The sequence below is a fragment of the Equus asinus genome, chromosome X (genome assembly GCF_041296235.1).
Source record: "Equus asinus isolate D_3611 breed Donkey chromosome X, EquAss-T2T_v2, whole genome shotgun sequence".
NCBI classification, from domain to species: domain Eukaryota; kingdom Metazoa; phylum Chordata; class Mammalia; order Perissodactyla; family Equidae; genus Equus; species Equus asinus.
In genome coordinates, this window is record NC_091820.1 from 134858227 (window position 1) to 134877891 (window position 19665).

The window sequence follows — 19665 nt, forward strand, 5'->3', positions numbered from 1 at the left end:
TCTCTGTATTAAATTCCTTTTTACTTAAACTAACTAGGATGGTTTCTAATTGTCTGCAACTAAACCCTGACTGATACAGATAATAAGGAATAGAGATTTGTGCTTAGAGCAATAGCTATTGAAAACATTTATTTATCCATTTGTTCATTCATTCATTGAACAAATACTTAACATAAATCTCTGTATATATAGTTATATCTATGTGGTGTTCAAATGTGGGATATTTTCCATTAATAGCATTGACTTTGGGCTATGTGATCAAATAGTGCATGTCGTGTTACCCTTCCTAGTGAGACAGGTTGAACAACTGTATTAGTTAGGAAGCATTTGGCTACCAGAAGCAGAAACACTAACTCAAAGTCGTTAAAACTATTAGAAAAATAATTTTCTCACATAATTGGAAGTTTCAAGATGGGTTAAGTTGTGAGTCGGCTCACTGATGTCACTGGGGATCCAGGTTCTTCCTGTGCTTCTCTTCTGCCATCCTCCATGTTGACTTCATCTTTATATTGATAGCAAGATGGCTGCAGCTGATCCAGAGACAACAACGATCAGAAGAAAAGGAGAGAATATTTATCTCTTTGGAGTAAGTGGACTGCTATGGCATTACAGCTCCACTCAACAGGTGATCAGTAGGAAGGGGATAGGAAATCTTCCCGGTGGGCAGAACTTTGAGCAGTGTATCAGATTGTCCCCTTTGCCTGGAAGTTGTCCCATTTGCCTGGAAGGAAAGAAGGGCTGTAGCAAAGATCTATGTTGATTCACGGCAGAGCCTAATGTTGCTGCTAGATGATCAAGATCTTGGAAGAAGCAAGTTTGAAGGATTTACGGCAAGGAAATTTGGGAAAGAGGTATGTAAATTGACCTAAAATAGACTTAGAGTGTGATACTATTTGTCTTGCATATTAATATTCATGAAAAGTTTCTCTTTGTAGAAGAGGTGCTAAATCATCAGGTGGACTTAATGCCCATGCAGTGGAGGTCAGTCAGACTCTTTCCCCATCATCCTGTGCTTGATTGATGGGCTCATACACAAAGTGGCTGTGGGGGCAGGGATGAAAGTTACATATGGCTCAATAACATGGATTTCTTCTCACCAAGACTGACTATTACTGCTGCTTGAATGCCCAACTTGCAAGCAGGAGCCATCAACCCTGGACCCCTGATATGGTGTCATATCCTGTGGGTACCATCCAGAAACCTTAAGACAAGTTGATCTCTTTGGACTCTTCTGTTATGGAGTGGGCAATGATTTTTTCCTTCACTTCAATAGATTCTCCCTCCAGATTGGATTTGCTTCCCTGCCCACCACACTTCTGCTAGTCCTACTATCCATAGGTTTATTGAATACCGTATATACCACCACTGTATCTCACACAACATTGCCTCCATCAAAGGAACTCACATTACCCTAATAGAAGTGTAGCAATGGACTGAGGCCAGTTGGCTTCACTGTATTTACCATGTGCCACATCACCTAGAAGAAACTGGCCTACATAAAACTACCATCTGATCCAGCCATCCCACTTCTGGGTATATAGCCAAAGGAAATGAAAATAGGATCTCGAAGGGACATCTGCAACTCCCATGTTTATTAAAGCATTATTCACAACAGCCAAGATACGGAAACAACCTAAGCATCCATGTCCATCAACAGACAAATAGATAAAGAAGATGTAGCATATATATATATATATATATATATATATATATATATATATATATACATACAATGGAATATTATTCAGCAATGAGAAAAAAGGAAATCTTGCCATTTGCAACAACATAGATGGAACTTGAGGGCATTATGCTAAGTGAAATAAGCCAACAGAGAAAAGACAAATACTACGTGGTATCAATTATACTCGGAATCTGAAAAACAAAGTAGAACTCACAGAAACAGAGGGTAGAAAAGTGGTTGCTAGGGGCTGGGGGGTGGGAGAAATAAGGAGAGTTGGTAAAAGGGTACAAACTTTCAGTTATAAGATGAGTAAGGTCTGAGGATCTAATGTAAAACATGTGATTATAGTTGACAACACTGCATTATATAGTTGAAGTTTGCTAAGAGAGTAGAAAAATGTTCTCAACAAAAAAAAAGAGAGAGAGAAATACGTGAGGTGATGGATAGCTTAATTAACCAGATAATGGGAATACTTTCACAGTGTATATCAAATCGCCCCATTGTACACCTTAAATATCTTACAAACTTATTTGTCAATTACACGTCAATCAAGATTAAAAAAGAAGTTAGCCTAATAGAATAATGAAATCACCTGCTGAAGTCCACCTCAGAGAAAACATTCTGTGAGTCTGGGGTATTGTTTTGGAGGATGCGTTGTGCACTCTGAACCAGAACTGGAATCACCATAAGGAGCTGTTTTTCCAATAACCAGTACACACAGGGCTAAGATCTAAGGGGTGATGGTGAAAATGATACCTAGTGAACTACTTGCAAAAATGTTTACACTTTGCTTCTCATTCCAACAACTCTGGTTTCTGCTGTTTTAGAAGCTTATTATCCAAGAGAGAAATTGTTTCTTTCAGGGAATACAACAATGGTTCCACTGAATTAGAAGCTGAGACTGCAGTGCCACCTCATGCCACTAGGCAAATCAGCAAAAAATGAATTACTATGTGGTGAGGTTGATAGATCCTGATCATCATTAGGTACTATGTATTAGTACATTATAGGAATGAACTACAGTCTGTTTCATTTCCCTACTGAGACATCCTTTACATTGCTTTCACTATAACAATGAACATCTTTTTTTTTTTTTTGAGGAAGATTAGCCCTGAGCTAACATCTGCTGCCAATCCTCCTCTTTTTTTTTTTTTTTTTTTTGCTGAGGAAGACTGGCCCTGAACTCACATCTGTGCCCATCTTCCTCTACTTTATATGTGGGACACCTACTATAGCGTGGCTTGCCTAGTGGTGCCATGTCCGCACCCGGGATCCGAACTGGCGAACCCCGGGCTGCGGAAGCAGAATGTGAGAACTTAACCGCTGCACCACCAGGCTGGCCCAACAATGAACGTCTTTGTACATGTCTCCTTGTACACATGAGTGACAGGATAGATACCCAACAGTGGGATTTGTGGGTCACAGACTATGTGGATATTTAACCTTACAAAGTGTTATCAAATTGCTCTCCAGAGTGGTTGTACCCATTTGCACCTCCACCGGCAATGACTGAATTCCTAGTTAAGCATTCACAATATTCTTGTGAATATTTGTTAATGTTTGCCAATCTGATGAGCATAAAATTATACCTCATTGTTAATTAATTTTCATTCCCCTGATTACCTGAGATTGAGCATCTTTTCATGTCTGTCTGTAGTGATATTTAAAAAATAGTGTCAATTCTCAATTTTCCACAAGTGCAGTAGTTACATTCTGAGCAATGGTATGTACCATCTCACGAAGCAGTTCTTGTATTCATGCCCATGCAACAGTTTTTATTCCCTAATTAGGTCTGAGTTGGCCAGTATCAAATTTAGCTCCCACGAGGATATAGGAGGAAAGAGGAAAGTCAGTGCAAGATTTTAAATCTACATCTGACAATCTACAAAATGGATACTTCCACATGGCTTTTTGCCGCCCCGATCTTGAATTAGTATTGTGTAAACCAGGGGATGCTCAGGCATAATCCTAGGGATTTTGTCCCCGAGTTCTTGTTAGTAATTTGGGTTTCTAGTGGTATAATGTGGATTGCTCAGGAGTATTGCACTGTTGTAGAACTGCCACGTCTTGCTTGTTTACAGCAAACCCAAACACTACAGTCAAGTATGAGCCATAGCAAGCCAGAGCTGGAAGGAATCTTCACAATCAGCCTGACCACAGCCCAAAATTTGCAGAAGGGGAAACTAAGGCTCAGAGAGCACAAGCCATGAAGTGGTCGAGAGCTGAGTTCCCAACCCATGTGCTCTAGCTTAATCCCCTGAGCCCTCAGGGCGGCTGTGTGGTGTCTGGTCATATGATCATTTTCCATGTGTGCTATAACACGAACAGGGTTGCTGTAGGAAGGCAATTGTTCATGAGTCTCTCGAGTCTCTGCATGTCTCAGTAGAGCATCTGTCCTTTGTCTCCGACCCAGAAGTGTTGCATCTTCTGCCAGTATCTACGAAACTGTGGCAGGCTACCTTGTTACTCACAAGTGGAGTAAACGCTGACACTTCACAGTTCCTCACAAGTGCAAGTAGTAGTTTCAGAAGATGTTAATAAGTGTTTTGTGGGACAGGTGTCTTCTGGTCAATTAGTCTTGGAAAAGCTGAGGCAAAAACAAATTTTTTTAAAGATGAAAGGAAAGGAAAGCAGTTTCTTCTCTCTTCAGATCCTTTAATAAAGAACGTTATGCATTGCTCCTGGATGTGAGGGTGGGTGGGGTGGAATGTGCTAAATTTCAAGAATTATTTGCATAGGAGGCTTTCCCCACTCCTTACTCCTGTGGAATGCCTATTAACATTGGAAATAACAATAGAATAAAACTAGCAGAAAACCATTGGAAAGCCAGAGTAAAACATAGTGAGAATAAGGATGGAAATGCAGTTGAGAAGGGTAGTTTTGACATCCCTCGAAAACTAGAATGAGATAGGCTAAGAAGCCAGCCAGCATCACCTACACGGTCCATTCGCAGGTGTGCCCAAACCAAGCGAGGATAACGGGACTTTGCTCGAGGGTCAGACTTTAGAGCAAGAAGGGGGCTTAGAGACAATGCTAACTCTCTCATTTTACACACGTAACACTGAGGCCCAGCAGGAGGAAGGCACCTAAGGCCACCCAATTCATTGGTGGCAAATGATGGGAATGATATCGAAGTGTTCCTGAGTCACTAGTGTTCCTCACAGACTCTTTGTTCTCATGTTTCTTATTGTTTCATCTATTTGTAACGCAACCTTAAGGTTTCCAAAGGCAAATACCATTTTGCTCCACTTGAAAGCTCCTACTCAGTTTAACGACCTCTTGAACATCGACCATATTCACTATAGTCACCGCGCACACCTAGCGCTGCCCATCACAGCATTCTGCCCTGATGGAAACGTTCCGTATTCGCACTGTCCAGTACGGTCACCATTAGCTAAGTGTGGCTCCTGAGCACTTGATATGTGACTACTGTGACTGAAGAAATAATTTCTTAACTCCGTTTAATTTTAATTAATTAAAATTGACATTTAAACAGCCACACTTGCCTAGCAGCCACCGTAGCAAATACGACAGTGCCTAACTGCAGTGGCCGTAAAGGGTGCAGTGTGCGTCATCGGACTGGCTCTGAGGAGAATTAGCGCAAGGCTGCCGTCGGCATCCTTCCTGTGGGCCAGGGATGAGCAGGGGCGCTCCTTCAAAGCCATTGAGCCCGCACGAGCAGCAGGGGGCCTGGAGTCGGGGAGGGGGCATGCACACAGCCTGGCGGCCGTTAAAAAGGGGCGGGGCCTGCAGCGAGGCCTGGCACGTGCCGCCGCGGGGGGCCACGTAAGCGTCACTGCCGCAGGGGCTTGTGGGTCACCGGTCGCCGGCACCGAGGCGGCACCTCAGCTAGGCGGGAACCGAGAGCCATGCCTTCTGAGAGGAGCTTGATGCGCGGGCGGAGGAACCGGTCGAAATCCAGGGCGCTGTGGCAAGTGCGCGCGAGGCTGAGAGCCATTGAGGCGGAGGAGCCGGCGCTGGGGCCTCCTCCGGAGAACGACAGTCCGGGACTCCAGGCTGCCGTGGCTGCCATGCGTCAGCCCACCAGGCGCACGCCTCTGCTTGGCCTCCCTCAGGCTGGGCCGCGCTACTTTGCGGTGAAGGCTTGGGCCCGCAAGCACTTTGGGCTCCTCGTGCTCGCCAGCTGGGCCCTGATGCTGCTGTTCTACTTCCTGACTACCGGTGAGTGGCCGCTCCTGGCCGGGGGCCCCGGGACGCCAGGGCGGGGGCGACAGGGCGCGGCCGCCTGCTGTGGCCACACGCCCGCCCTCCCTTCCCCTCCGCCTCACAGGCCTACCCTCCCTGGCCCGCTCCCCACGCCTGACCGCAGCTTCTCCCCGCCCCGGCGCCCTCCGAGCGCCCCTCCTGAAGAGCCGCTCTCCCCTCCTTCCGAAAAAGATTGGCGTGAGATTCGCTTCACGCCGAGTGACGGGCTTTCTAGTGAACAATTTCGTGACATCTAGTATGTTCAATCGCTGCGCAGCCACCCCCTCTGTCTAGTTCCCCGAAATACTTCCCTCAGCCCCAGTTAGAGCCCGCACCCATGCCTCGCGCCGTCACTCCCCAGGCCCCAGCCCCCAGCCCCGGCCGCCGCCAGCCGCCTCTCGGCCTCCGTGGGTTTCCTTTCTCATGGTTCGTGTCACGGTGACGTACGGTATTTGCCCTGTTGTGTCCAGCTCATTTTACTTAGCATCATGTTTTCGAGATTTATGCATGTGGTAGTATTATCAGTACTTCATTCCTTTTTATGGCCAAATAATATTCTGTTGGATGAATATACTGCATTTGGTTTATTCATTTATCAGTTGATGAGCATTTGGGTTGTTTCCTGTTGTCGGCTATTATGAATAATGCTGCTATGAATATTCAAGTACAAGTTTTTTTGTCAACACGTGTTCAGTTCTCGGGCATATGCCTAGGAGTGGAATTGCTGAGTTTTATAGGAATTGCGTGTTGAAGTTTTTGAGGAAGTTCTGAACTGTTACACAAAGTGGCTGAACCATTTTACTTTCCCACTGACAATGCACGAGCGTCCCTAATTTCGCCAGTTGTTACCTCCCCCCCTTTTTGGTTATTGCCATCCTAGTGTGTGAGAAATGATATCTTATTATGGTTTTCATTAGTGTTTCTGTAATGACAAATGATGTTGAACATCTTTTCATATGCTTTTTGACATTTGTGTATCTTCTTTGGAGAAATGTCTATTCAAGTCCTTTGACCGTTTTTAACTGGATTGTTTATGGTTTTGTTATTGAGTTGTAAGAGTTCTTTATATATACTGGATATATGATATGTAAATGTTTTCTCTCATTCTGTAGGTTGTCTTTTCACTTTTTTGATAATTTATTTTTTGATGCACCAACGTTTTTAAATGTGAGGAAGTTCAATTTATTTTTAATTTTGTCACTTGTGCTTTTGGTGTCATATCTAAAAATCCATGGCCAAATGTAAAGTGGTGAAGATTTATTCATATGTTTTCTTTTAAGAGTATTGTGATTTTAGCCTTTATACTTAGGTTGTTGATCCATTTTGAAATAATTTTTGTATATGGTATCTATTAGGAGTCTGACTTTATTCTTTTGCCTGTGGCGATCCAGTTGTCTCAGCATCATTTGTTGAAGAGGCTATTTATTCCCCATTGAATGGTCTTGGCACTATTTTTGAAAATCAGTTCATAGATTTATGTGTTTATTTCTGGACTCAAGTTATATTCTGTTGGTCTATATGTCTGTCCCTATGCCAGTACCATACTCTTTTGATTATTGTAGCTTTGTAGCAAGTTGAGAACCTGGGACATGAGTCCTCCAACTTTGTTCTTTATTCATATTGTTTTAAGTATTCAAAACCCCTTACAATTCCATATAAACCTGAGGTTCTGCTTTTCCATTTATGCAAAAAGGCCATTGGAGTTTTGATAGCGATTGCATTGAATCTGTAGATCACTTTGGGCAGTATTGCCATCTTAACAATATTAAGGCTTTAAATCCATGAACATGGGTTGTCTTTCCATTCATTTGTCTTCTTTAATTTATTTTAGCAATGTTTCATAGTTTTCAATGTACAGGTCTTTGACCTCCTTGGTTAAGTTTATCCCAAGATATTTTATTCTTTTGGATGCTATTGTAAATGGAGTTGTTTTCTTAATTTCCTTTTGGATTGTTCTTGCTGATGTCTAGAAGCACAACTGATTTTTGCATGTTGATCTTGTATCCTGCAACTTTGCTAAATTTGTTTATGAGCTCTAATAGGTTTTTGTAGACTTTTTTTTGAATATTCTATATATAGAATCATGTTATCTGCGAGTAGTTTTACTCCTTCCTTTGCAATTTGGATGCCTTTTATTTTTTGTCCTAATTGCTCTGGCTAGCACTTCCAGTACAATGTTGAATAGCAGTGGTAAAAATGGGCATCCTTGCCGTGTTCCTGATCTTAGTGGGGAAGCTTTCAGTCTTTCACTATCAATTATTATGTTAATTCTTGGTTTTTCATAAATATTCTTTATCATAATGAGAAAAATCCTTTTTTTTTTTTACAGGTTGGCACCTGAACTATCAACTGTTACCAATCTTCTTTTTTTTTCTGCATTTTCTCCCCAAATCCCCCCAGTACATAGTTGTATATTTTAGTTGTGGGTCCTTCTAGTTGTGACATGTGGGACGTTGCCTCAGCATGGCCTGATGAGCGGTACCATGTCCGCGCCCAGGATCTGAACCGGCAAAACCCTGGGCCACCAAAGTGGAGCGCATGAACTTAACCACTCAGCCATGGGGCCAGCCCCCCAAAATCCCTTCTATTCATAGTTTGCTGAATGATTTTATCATGAAAGGTGTGGCATTTTGTCAAATGCTTTTCCTGCATCAATTGAGGCATTTTCCCTTCATTCTGTTAATGTGGCATATTTCATTGGTTTTCTTGTGTTGAACCACCCTTGTATTCCTGGATTGAGCCCCACTTGGTCATTGTATATACTTTTTTTGATGTGCTATTGCAGTTGGTTTGTTAGTATTTTGTTGGGGCATCTATTTATTTGCATCTATATTCATATGTGATATTGGTTTGTAGTTTTCTTGTGGTCTCTTTGTCTGGCTTTGGTATCAGGTTAGTAATGGCATCATAAAATGAATTAAGAAGTGTTCTTCTATTTTTTGAAAGACTTTGAGAAAGTTTGGTGTTAATTCTTCTTTAAATATTTGGTAGAAATCACCAGTGAAACCATCTGCTCCTAGACTTTTCTTTCTTGGGTGTTTTCTTTTTAATTGAGTTCATAATAGTTTACAACATTTTGAAATTTCAGTTGTACATTATTACTTGTCTGTCACGATATAAGTGCTCTTCTTAACCCCCTGTGCATACCCCCCAACCCCCTGCCCCAGTAGCCACTGAACTGTTCTCTTTGTCCGTGTGTTAGTTTTTCTTCTATATAGGAGTGAAATCATATGGTGTTTATTTTTCTCTGTGTGGGTTATTTCATTTAACATGATACCCTCCAGGTCCATCCACATTGTTGTGAATGGGATGATTTGGTCTTTTTTATGACTGAGTAGTATTGTAGTCTATCTATATACCACATTTTCTTTATCCAGTCATCAGTCCATGGGCATTAGGGTTGCTTCCACATCCTAGCTATTGTGAATAATGCTGCAATGAACATAGGGGTGCATGAGTCTCCTTGAACTGTTGATTTCTAGTTCTTTGGATAAATGCCCAGTAGTGTGATAGCTGGTATTTCTATTTTTAGTTTTTTGAGAAATCTGCATACTGTTTACCACAGTGGCTGCATCAGTTTGCACTTCCACCAGCAGTGTAAGAGGGTTCCCTTTTCTCCACACCCTCTCCAACATTTGTTATTTTTTGTCTTGGTGATTATAGCCATTTTAATGGGTGTAAGGTGATATCTTAGTGTAGTTTTGATTTGCATTTCCCTGATGATTAGTGATGTTCGTCTTTTCATGTGCCTGTTGGCCATCCATCTCTATATCTTCTTTTGGAAAATGTCTGTTCATATTCTCTGCCCATTTTTTGATCGGGTTGATTTTTTATCGTTCAGTTGTGTGAGTTCTTTATATATTATGGAGATTAACCCCTTGTCAGCTATATTATTTGCAAATGTTTTCTCCCAATTGGTGGATTGTCTTTTGTTTTGATCCTGGTTTCCTTTGCCTTGCAGAAGCTCTTTAGTCTGATGAAGTCCCACTTATTTATTTTTTCTCGTTTCCCTTGTCCAAGAAGACATGGTATTTGAAAAGATCCTTTTAAGATCGATGTCCAAGAGTGTACTACCTGTATTTTCTTACAGATGTTTTATGGTTTCAGGTCTTACCTTCAAGTCTTTGATCCATTTTGAGTTTATTTTTGTATGTGGCTTAAGATAATGATCTACTTTCATTCTTTTGCATGTGGCTGTCACGTTTTCCCAACACCATTTATTGAAGAGACCATCCTTTCTCCATTGTATGTTCTTAGCACCTTTGTCGAAGATTAGCTGTCTGTAGATGTGTGATTTTATTTCTTGGCTTTCAATTCTGTTCCATTGATCTGTGTGCCTGTTTTTGTACCAGTACCATACTATAGCTTTGTAGTACATTTTTTTAAGTCAATAAATTATTATTGAAGTAATTTCGCATGTTGTGATTCCTTCCAGTCACCTTAATTCCTCCAAAGTTTGTCATAATCTTCAAGATAGCTCTTTTAAAAAGGAATTTTGTCCAGTCCATGGTTGTCATGTCAGTCAGTTCACAATTCTTTCAGTTGGGGTTCTTTGATCTCCACTTGAATAAGGACATACTTTAAAAATTCTCCACCTGTTGGAGCTGGCCTGGTGGCTCAGTAGTTAAGTTCGCATATTCCGCTTCAATGGCCCAGGGTTCGCCGGTTCCGCTCCTGGGTGAGGACATGGCACCGCTTGTCAAGCCATGCTGTGGTAGGCATCCCACATATAAAGTAGAGGAAAATGGGCATGGATGTTAGCTCAGGGCCAGTGTTCCTTAGCAAAAAGAGGAGGATCGGCAGCAGATGTTAGCTTAGGGCTAATCTTCCTCAAAAAAAAAAAAAAATTCTCCACCTGTAATCTTTAGGATCCAATTTTTTCAACCAATTTACTTTAGGGCCTAGGAGTTAAATTGTAGGAAGTTGACTGCTATTTTATCAAATGATCTAAGATATATTATTCCTAATCATTTCTAATATTGAAAATTCTTGTTACATCCAATTTTTACTTATTAGCCTAGCAAAAAATGTTACAGGTCTCATTGTCACCGCTGCAATACGTGTACTGTGATGGAAGCATAATCTGTGTCTCAATATATATTGACACATTAACAATTTCTGGACATCATTAACAACAGTGCCCATTTTCATCTGGAGTGAGGTTTCTGTAGTACATTTTGAAGTCAGGGATTGTGATGCCTCCAGCTTTGTTCTTTTTTCTTGGGATTGCTTTAGCTATTCAGGGTCTTTTGTTGCCCCATATGAATTTTAGGATTCTTTGTTCTTTTTCTGTGGAGAATGTCATTGGGATTCTGATTGGGATTGTGTTGAGTCTCTAGATTGCTTTGGGTATTATGAACACTTTAACTGTGTTTATTCTTATCCATGTGCGTGGAGTATCTTTCCATTTCTTTATGTCATCATTTATTTCTTTCAACAATGTCTTGTAGTTTTCATTGCATAGGTCTTTCACCTCTTTGGTTAAATTTCTTCCTGGATATTTTATTCTTTTTGTCATGATTGTAAATGGGATTGTATTCTTGAGTTCTCTTTCTGTTCATTATTAGAGTATAGAAATGCAACTTATTTTTGTAAGTTGATTTTGTACCCTGAAACTTTACATTAGTTGTTGATTATTTCTAGTAGTTTTCTGATTGATTCTTCACGGTTTTCTATATATAAAATCATGTCAACTGAAAATAGAGAGTTTCACTTTTTCACTTCCTATTTGGATTACTTTTATTCCTTTTTCTTGCCTAATTTCTCTGGCCATTACATCCAGGACAATGTCAAATAAGAATAGAGAGAGTGGGCACCCTTGTCTTGTTCCTGTTGTCTGAGGGATGGCGTTCAACTTTTCCCCATTGAGTATGATGTTGGCTGTGGGTTTGTCACATATGGCCTTTATTATGTTGAGGTACTTTCCTTTGGTCCCCATTTTGTTAAGAGTTTTCATCATAAATGGATGTTGGATCTTGTCACATGCTTTCTCTGTGTCTATTGAGAGGATCATGTGGTTTTTATTACTCATTTTGTTAATATGGTGTATCATGTTGATTGATTTATGGACATTGAACCATCCCTGTGTCCCTCATAGAAATCCCACTTGACCATGATGTATGATCTTTTTGATGTATTGCTCTAATCAGGGTGGCAATATTTTGTTGAGGATTTTTGCATCTATGTTCATCACTGAAATTGGCCTATAGTTTTCCTTTTTTGTGTTGTCCTTGTCAGGCTTTGGTATCAGGGTGATGTTGGCCTTGTAGAATGTGTCAGGAAGTGTTCCGTCTTCCCTAATTTTTTGGAATAGTTTACTAAGTATAGGTATTAAATCCTCTTTGAATGTTTGGTAGAATTCACCAGGGAAGCCTTCTGGTCCTTGACTTTTATTTTTTGGGAGATTTTTAATTACTGTTTCAATGTCTTTACTTTTGATTGGTCTATTCAGATTATCTATTTCTTATTGATTCAGCTTTTGGATGTAAGAGTCTAAGAATTTATCCATTTCTTCTAGATTGTCTAATTTGTTGACATACAGCTTTTCATAGTGTTCTCTTATAATCATTTGTATTTCTCTGGTATCCATTGTAATTTTTCCTTTCTCTTTTCTAATTTTATTTATCTGAGCTTTCTCTCTTTTTTTCTTTTTAAGTCTGGCTTGAGGTTTGTCAATTTTGTTTATCTTCTCAAAGAGCCAGCTGTTTGTTTCATTGATCCTTTCTGTTGTCTTTTTTGTTTCACTTGCATTTATTTCTGCTCTGATTTTTATTATTTCCTTCCTTCTGCTGCCTTTGGGCTTTGTTTGTTCTTTTTCTAATTCGGTTAGGTGTAGTTTGAGATTTCTTATTTTGGATTTTTCTTATTTATTAAGGTGAGCCTGTATTGCAATGAATTTCCCTTTTAGGACTGCTTTTGCTGCATCCCATATGAGTTGGTATGGTATGTTTTCGTTTTCATTTGTCTCCAGATATTTTCTGACTTCTCCTTTAATTTCTTCTATGATCCATTGGTTGTTCAGTAGCATGTTGTTTAGTCTCCACATATTTCCCCCTTTCTCAGCTTTTTTCTTGTAGTTAATTTCTAGTTTCTTATCATTGTCCTTGGAAAAGATGCTTGATAGAATGTCAATCTTCTTAAATTTATTGAGGCTTGCCTTGTTTCCCAACATATATTCTATCCTTGAGAATGTTCCATGTGCACTTGAGAAGAATGTGTATTCTGCTGTTTTTGGATGATGTGTTCTATATATATCTGTTAAGTCTATCTGGTCTAGTTTTTCATTTAATTCCACTGTTTCCTTGTTGACTTTCTGTCTGGATGGTCTATCCATTGATGTGAGTGGAGTGTGAGGTCCCTTACTATTATTGTCTTGTTGTTAATATCTCCTTTTAGGTTTGTTAATAGTTGCTCTATGTTCTTTGGTGCTCCTGTGTTGAGTGCATATGTATTTCTAAGTGTTATGTCTTCTTGGTGGAGTGTCCCTTTGATCATTGTATACTGCTCCCCTTTGTCTCTCTTTACCTGTCTTATCTTAAAGTCTACTTTGTCTGATGTAAGTATGGCAACACCTGCTTTCTTTTATTTGCCATTAGCTTGGAATATCATCTTCCATCCCTTCACTCTGAGCCTGTGTTTGTTGTTGGAGCTGAGATGTGTTTCCTGGAGCCAGCATATTGTTGGGTCTTGTTCTGTAATCCATCTTGCCATTCTGTGTCTTTTTATTGGAGAATTCAATCCATTTACATTTCGAGTGATTATTGATATATGAGGGCTTAATGCTGCCATTTTATTGCTTGTTTTCTGGTTCTCCTGCATTTCCGTTGTTTATCATCCCATGTATTTTAGACTACCAATTTGGTTAGGTAGTTTTTTATGCTGGATTTCTTAGTTTTCTCCTTATTTATTATTTGTGTCTCTGTTCTGCTTTTTTGTTTAGTAGTTACCTTGAGTTTTGTATGAAATATCTTGTTGATAGGATAGTCCGTTTTCTGATGACCTCTTATTTCCTTAGGCTAAGCTCATTCAGTTCCTTTCCTCTTCCCCTCCTACATTGTTTTTGTCACATTTTATTCTATCTGTCTAGTTTAAATGACAAGATTATCTTTGTTTTTGGTGTTTTCCTTCCCTTTATCTTTAATGTTTTACTTGAGTATTTGCTAATGTGTTCTAATGGATAGCTACAATTTTCTGATATTGTCTACCTGTTTATATTCTTACTCAGGGCTTTGTAGCCCCTTCTCTTTTTTCAAGTATGAGGGCCTTCTTGAGTATTTCTTGTCAGGGGGGTCTTGTGGCAATGAACTCCCTCAGCTTTGTTTATCTGTGAAAGTTTTTATTTCTCCATCATATCTGAAGGATATTTTCACTGGATAGAGTATTCTTGGCTGAAAATTTCTGGTTTTCAAAGATTTGAATATATCATTCCACCCTCCCCTACCTTGTAAGGTTTCTGCTGAGAAATCCACTGAAAGCCTAATAGGGGGTCCTTTGTAAGTTATTTTCTTCTGCCTTGCTGCCCTTAGTATTTTTTCTTTGTCATATATTGTTACCAGCTTTACTACTATATGCCTTGCAGTAGGCCTTTTTACATTTATACAGTTAGGAGATCTAGTGGCTTCTTTCATGTGAATTTCCATCTCCTTCTCCAGGTTTGGGAAGTTCTCTGTTGTTATTCTTTGAACAAGCTTTCTGTTCCATTCTCCTTCTTTTCTTCCTCTGAAATACCTATAATCCTTATGTTGCATTTCCTGATTAAGTTGGATATTTCTCAGAGACTTTCTTCATTTCTTCTTAGTCTTAGTTGTCTCTCCTCCTCCTTCTGAAGCATTTCTATATTTCTGTTTTCACTGTTACTGATTCTCTCCTCAATGATATCAGCTCTGCCGTTGAGGGAATCCACATTCTACTTTATCTCATCCATTGTGTTTTTCTCTGTTTCATTCTTCTTTATAGTTTCAACCTCATTTGTGAAGTAGTTCTTGAACCCATTGAATTGTCTATCTGCATTCTCTTTTAACTCGTTAGTTTTTTAATGATAGCTATTTGGAATTATCTGTCATTTAGGTTATAGATTTCTGTGTCTTCACGATTGATTTCTGGGTACTTGTCCTTTTCCTTTTGGTCTGGAGATTTAACATATTTCTTCATACTGCTAGGTGCCATGAATTTGTGCTTCTGCATTTTGGTAGTATTTGATTGCTACTTCCACCTGTCACCACTGGGTGGGGTTCAAGAGCTGCATATTCTGAACACACTGTGATCCATGGGACAGCTCCCAGGTGCTGGGCTGGGGTGCTGGGCCAGGGTGAGGGAAGCTTTCTTTCTCCTGGGAGATCTCGGGGACTTCTCACTCTCCCCTCGCTGTCAGCTCTCCTGCAGTATTGGCTTGATGAAGATACCCTGGTGATAGCAGTCACCTCTGTGGGGGGCTTTCCCCCAGGCTGTGAGGCACCTCAGAGATCTATGGTGTTCCCATGGAGGGCCGCCACTCCCTCCCTGCTTTCCTCCCAGAGGCTGCACACAATTCCTGTGTCTCTGTCCTTCAGGGAGGAAGAGACACGTTATCTTACCTCCTTCCACTACCTCGGTGGAGGCTCCAGCACCTCCACTTTCTGACATACAGCTGCATGGGTCTCTCAGACATCATTTCTGTTGTGTGGATGTCCTCTGTTGGAATATAAATGTTCTTTTCATTGTATCTTTGAGGGGAGAGCTTGTGGGGAGAACTCACTCTGCCATGATGCTTACGTGACCCTGGTTGGTTTTGATTAGTGTTTCAGTCTCTTTACATGTTACAGTTCTTCTGTGAAAGGTCTTCTTTACCTAACCTCCTTTCACAAATGACTGAATCCCCTCACCAACGCTCACAAATACCTTTCTTTCCCTTATGAATGGCTTCCCTCCCTCATTTCTCCTTAGACCTTCTTTTCGTTACCTCCTATCATATAGTACTAACCTCTGTCATCTCAGCATTCCAAGTATTAACCTTCACCACCTCTTCTCTTAAAGCTGTTCCACCTCTAACCTCACCTTACTAACCCCCCTTACCTCACCACTCAAATGCCTTCCTCCATTATCGCCCTTCACAAAGACCTTTCCTTGTTCATTTCCCTTCACCAAGGCCTTCCCTTCTTTCATGATTGCCATCTCTGCCTCCTCTATCCTTATAATTGACTTCTCTCCTTCACCTCTCACCTCAAAGGCCTCCTTCTCTCAAGTCCTGTCAAAGTAGGAACTTTCCTCTCCTCATATAGTATAGTCATCTGTCATTTAATGATGGGGATGCATTCTGAGAAATGTGTCATTAGGCGGTTTTGTCTTGTGAACATCATAGAATATAGTTACATAAACCTAGATGGTATAGCCTACTACACAACTAGGCTATCTGGTACTTATCTTATGGGACCACCGTCATATATGTGGTCCATCATTGACCAAAATGTCATTATGCGGTGCATGACTATATTAAACTCCTTCACCTGCTTTCTCAAAGAGTTTCCCTCCTCTGCTTATGCTCACAAAGGCCATCCCTCTGTCACCTCACTTCACAAATGCCTGCTTTCTTTTACCCTCACAAATGCCTTCCCTCCCTCATCACCACTCCAAAAGTTCTTCTTAACCTTCAATCAAGGTCTTTTCATTCTCCAATATCCCCACAATATCTTTCTTTTGCTCACCTTCTCTCCCTCACTCAGTAGCCTTTCTTCTTAATCTCGCAAAGCCCTTTCCTCCCCTCACTCAAGGTCTTCAATTTCTCACCTCCCTTTTAAAATGCCTTCATTCTCTTACCTCATGTTGTCTTTCTCTCTCTAACCTATCTTGACAAAGACCTTCCCTCCCTCAGTCAAATTCCTTCCGTTTCCTCCTCATTTACCTACCCTCCTCCAGACCTTTACTCACCCTCCTCTCTGATGCCTATTTCAGCCCTCCAAAGCCATCCCTTCTCCCCACTCATGAATTTCCTCTCCCTCATCCCCCAAAGGTACTCTCTCCTTCTTCCCCCAAAGTCTTTTTCCTCCTCCTTCTTTAATGGTCGTGCTGCCTCACTTTCCTGACTCAAAGTCTTTCCCATCTCCTCCTTCAAATCCTTCTTACCCCTTGCTCAAATCCTTTTCCTTTCCCCATAGCTTTCTCTCCTTAGCTCCAAGATGGCCTTCTCAAAACGGCATTCTCTACCTTACCTCCCATGGCCTGCCCTCCCTCCCTAGCCCCTCACAGTGATGTTCCATCTCCACATCTGCATAAAGGCCTTGGCTTTCCCACAGTCTTCCTCTTTCCCTCAAGCTCCAACCTCAAGCCTAAAGACAGTCTTCCATCCTCACCTCTAATCTCAGTGACTTCTCTCTCCCTGCCCTCCGCAGAGGCCTTCTATGACCACCCCCAACCAAGGTCCTCCCACAGGCAAAGGAGGAGGCAAAAATTTAGCAGAGGCATTGTAAGTAAAAGGAACAGAGACTTCTGTGTACTATGTCAGAACTGCATGGCTTTATAACTTTTTATGAGGGGTGAAATTCAAAGTTAAATAAAGTATATGTTAGGCATCCTTATACCAACTACTTTAATTAAGTTAGAATATATGATTTCTGCTTTATGGAAATATTTTAGGATACTTTTTAAATGATCGTTTATAAATCATATTACTTCAAATTATTCATACTTATTTTTCCTACTGTTCATCTAAAATACCAAAGTATTTCTGAATTAGTTTGCTGTCCTTATAAACACTGGTTACAAATATGACTGAGAGCTTTACAAACAGTGCTTTTTCATTTTCTGAAAATGTAAGTTAAAAAACAAAACTATAAATTGTACATTATTTTTTCTTAGTCCATGAGTTCTTCGTTTTCTATTTCTATTTTGAGTAGAACTCTTACAAAAAAAGAATACTGTTATTCAGTGTGATTTCTTTATTTCCATGAAGACTTTTTCCAGTATAGATTTAACATATTTTCTCCTGAAATAATTCATGATTCATTCTTTGTACTGTCAGATTTCCCAGGTTCCTGGGAGGTAATATGTGACTGGATGGATTAAATATTATTTTACATTTAAAATAACTTAATATAATGAATTGTACTGTGTTATTGGTTAATTGTGTTCCCCCACCCTCGACAAAAAAAAAATGTCGGAATTTTAATTCCCAGTACCTCAGAATGTGACCTTATTTGGAGATAAGGTCTTTATAGAGGTAATCAAATTAAAATGTGAGCCCAATCCAGTATGACTTGTTGGACACAGAGGTAGACGTTCATAGAGAAAAGACTAAATGCCACATTAATGACATTTTGGTCAACAACATATTGCACGTACAGTGGTAGTCCCATAAGATTAGTGCCTTATAGCCTAGGTGTGTAGTAGGCTATAACACCTAGGTTTGTGTAAGTACACTCTATGGTGTTCACATGACAAAATCGCCTAACAATGCATTTCTCAGAACGTATCTCTGTTATTAAACAACGCGTGACTGTATATGAATAGAAATAGGGAGAAAACAGTGGTCTTCAAGCCAAGGAGAGAGGCCTTCCCTCACAGCCCTCAGAAGGAACAGACATCTTGATTTTGGACTTCTAACCTCCAGTACTGTGAGACAATAAATTTCTGTTGTTTTTAAGCCACCTAGTTTATGACACTTTGTTACAATGACTCTAGCAAAGTAATACACACTGAGAGGTAAAGTAATTTGGCCATGGCCCTGGAGTATTATGGTGAAAGGAGGGCACGTAATTCTAGAACTAAAATTCCCCTTCTCCTTCCTAGACAGACCCTTCCGAGTTCTCTTAGACTTAATGCCACCAAAGGGAATTGAGGTTGCTGGATGTGAGGTACCTCTGGGATATCTCCAGTTTGTATTGTCGTTTGGACTCCCAAACTGCATTGCTTCTCAGGTTGTATTTTTATGGAAGGTATGTAGACTAGTGGCATACAGGATGAGGAGACTAGGAGATTGGGGACTGGGAGTTTGATCCCAGCTTCTCCACCAATTCTCTGTAACCTATTGGATTAATTCTTATTGCACAGCGTTTAATGGGAGATTAAAAAAAAAAAGGAGAAATAAAGATTGACTAATAGGTAATATTTTCAGAATGCTTTAGCTTCACGGACACAACCATGTGACTAGTTTCTGTATCATTATATTAGAATACTTCATTTATCCATTCTTCACGGGGAGTAAATGAGGCAGTGCACATAGATAGAGGATCTGGCTGCCTGCCATGCACCTCATTAAGCACCAGGCTTGCTCTTGCTTTAACCATGTGTGCATGTGGTATAGTTGGAGGAGTCCTGAATTACGAATTAGGAGACCCAAGTTGTCTTGATTCTGCCACTGACTTGCTTTGTGACCTTTGATGGGTCGCTTTACCTCTTTTACCCTTCAATTACCTTGTCTAAAAATTGAGGAGATTTTGCTATGGGTGTTGCTTTTGCCTCAGTAGTTTGTGTAACACCTTCACAGCTCTTGGTTATCTTAATACTATCAGATCTTCCTATTTTCCTTTAAAAAGTCTCACTTTTTTACATAAATATGTTTATTTTAAAAGGAAAGTGTAGCACAGTTATAAATGGAAAACTGGTCATATTTGTTATTAAGAGAATTATTTATAAAAATAAATATCCCACAACCAAAATACTGTTTTTAAAATTATAAACAATAAAAATAAATAATGAAAGACATGACAAAATATTTATTCATTTTACATTGTACTAAGCATGACTTCATTTAATCCTTATAATCCTTCAGAATATCCTTCAAAATCCATTTTGCAGATGAGTAAACT

The 19665-nt window shown here is 40.1% G+C and overlaps 1 non-coding gene across 1 annotated transcript; it reads right to left on the reverse strand.

Moving 5' to 3' along the window:
• Positions 1-10912: 10912 nt before the first annotated feature.
• LOC139042810 (small nucleolar RNA SNORA1) lies at positions 10913-11051 on the reverse strand. Its single transcript, XR_011499961.1, has one exon. It is a non-coding gene; the product is annotated as a small nucleolar RNA SNORA1 (small nucleolar RNA).
• Positions 11052-19665: the final 8614 nt, after the last annotated feature.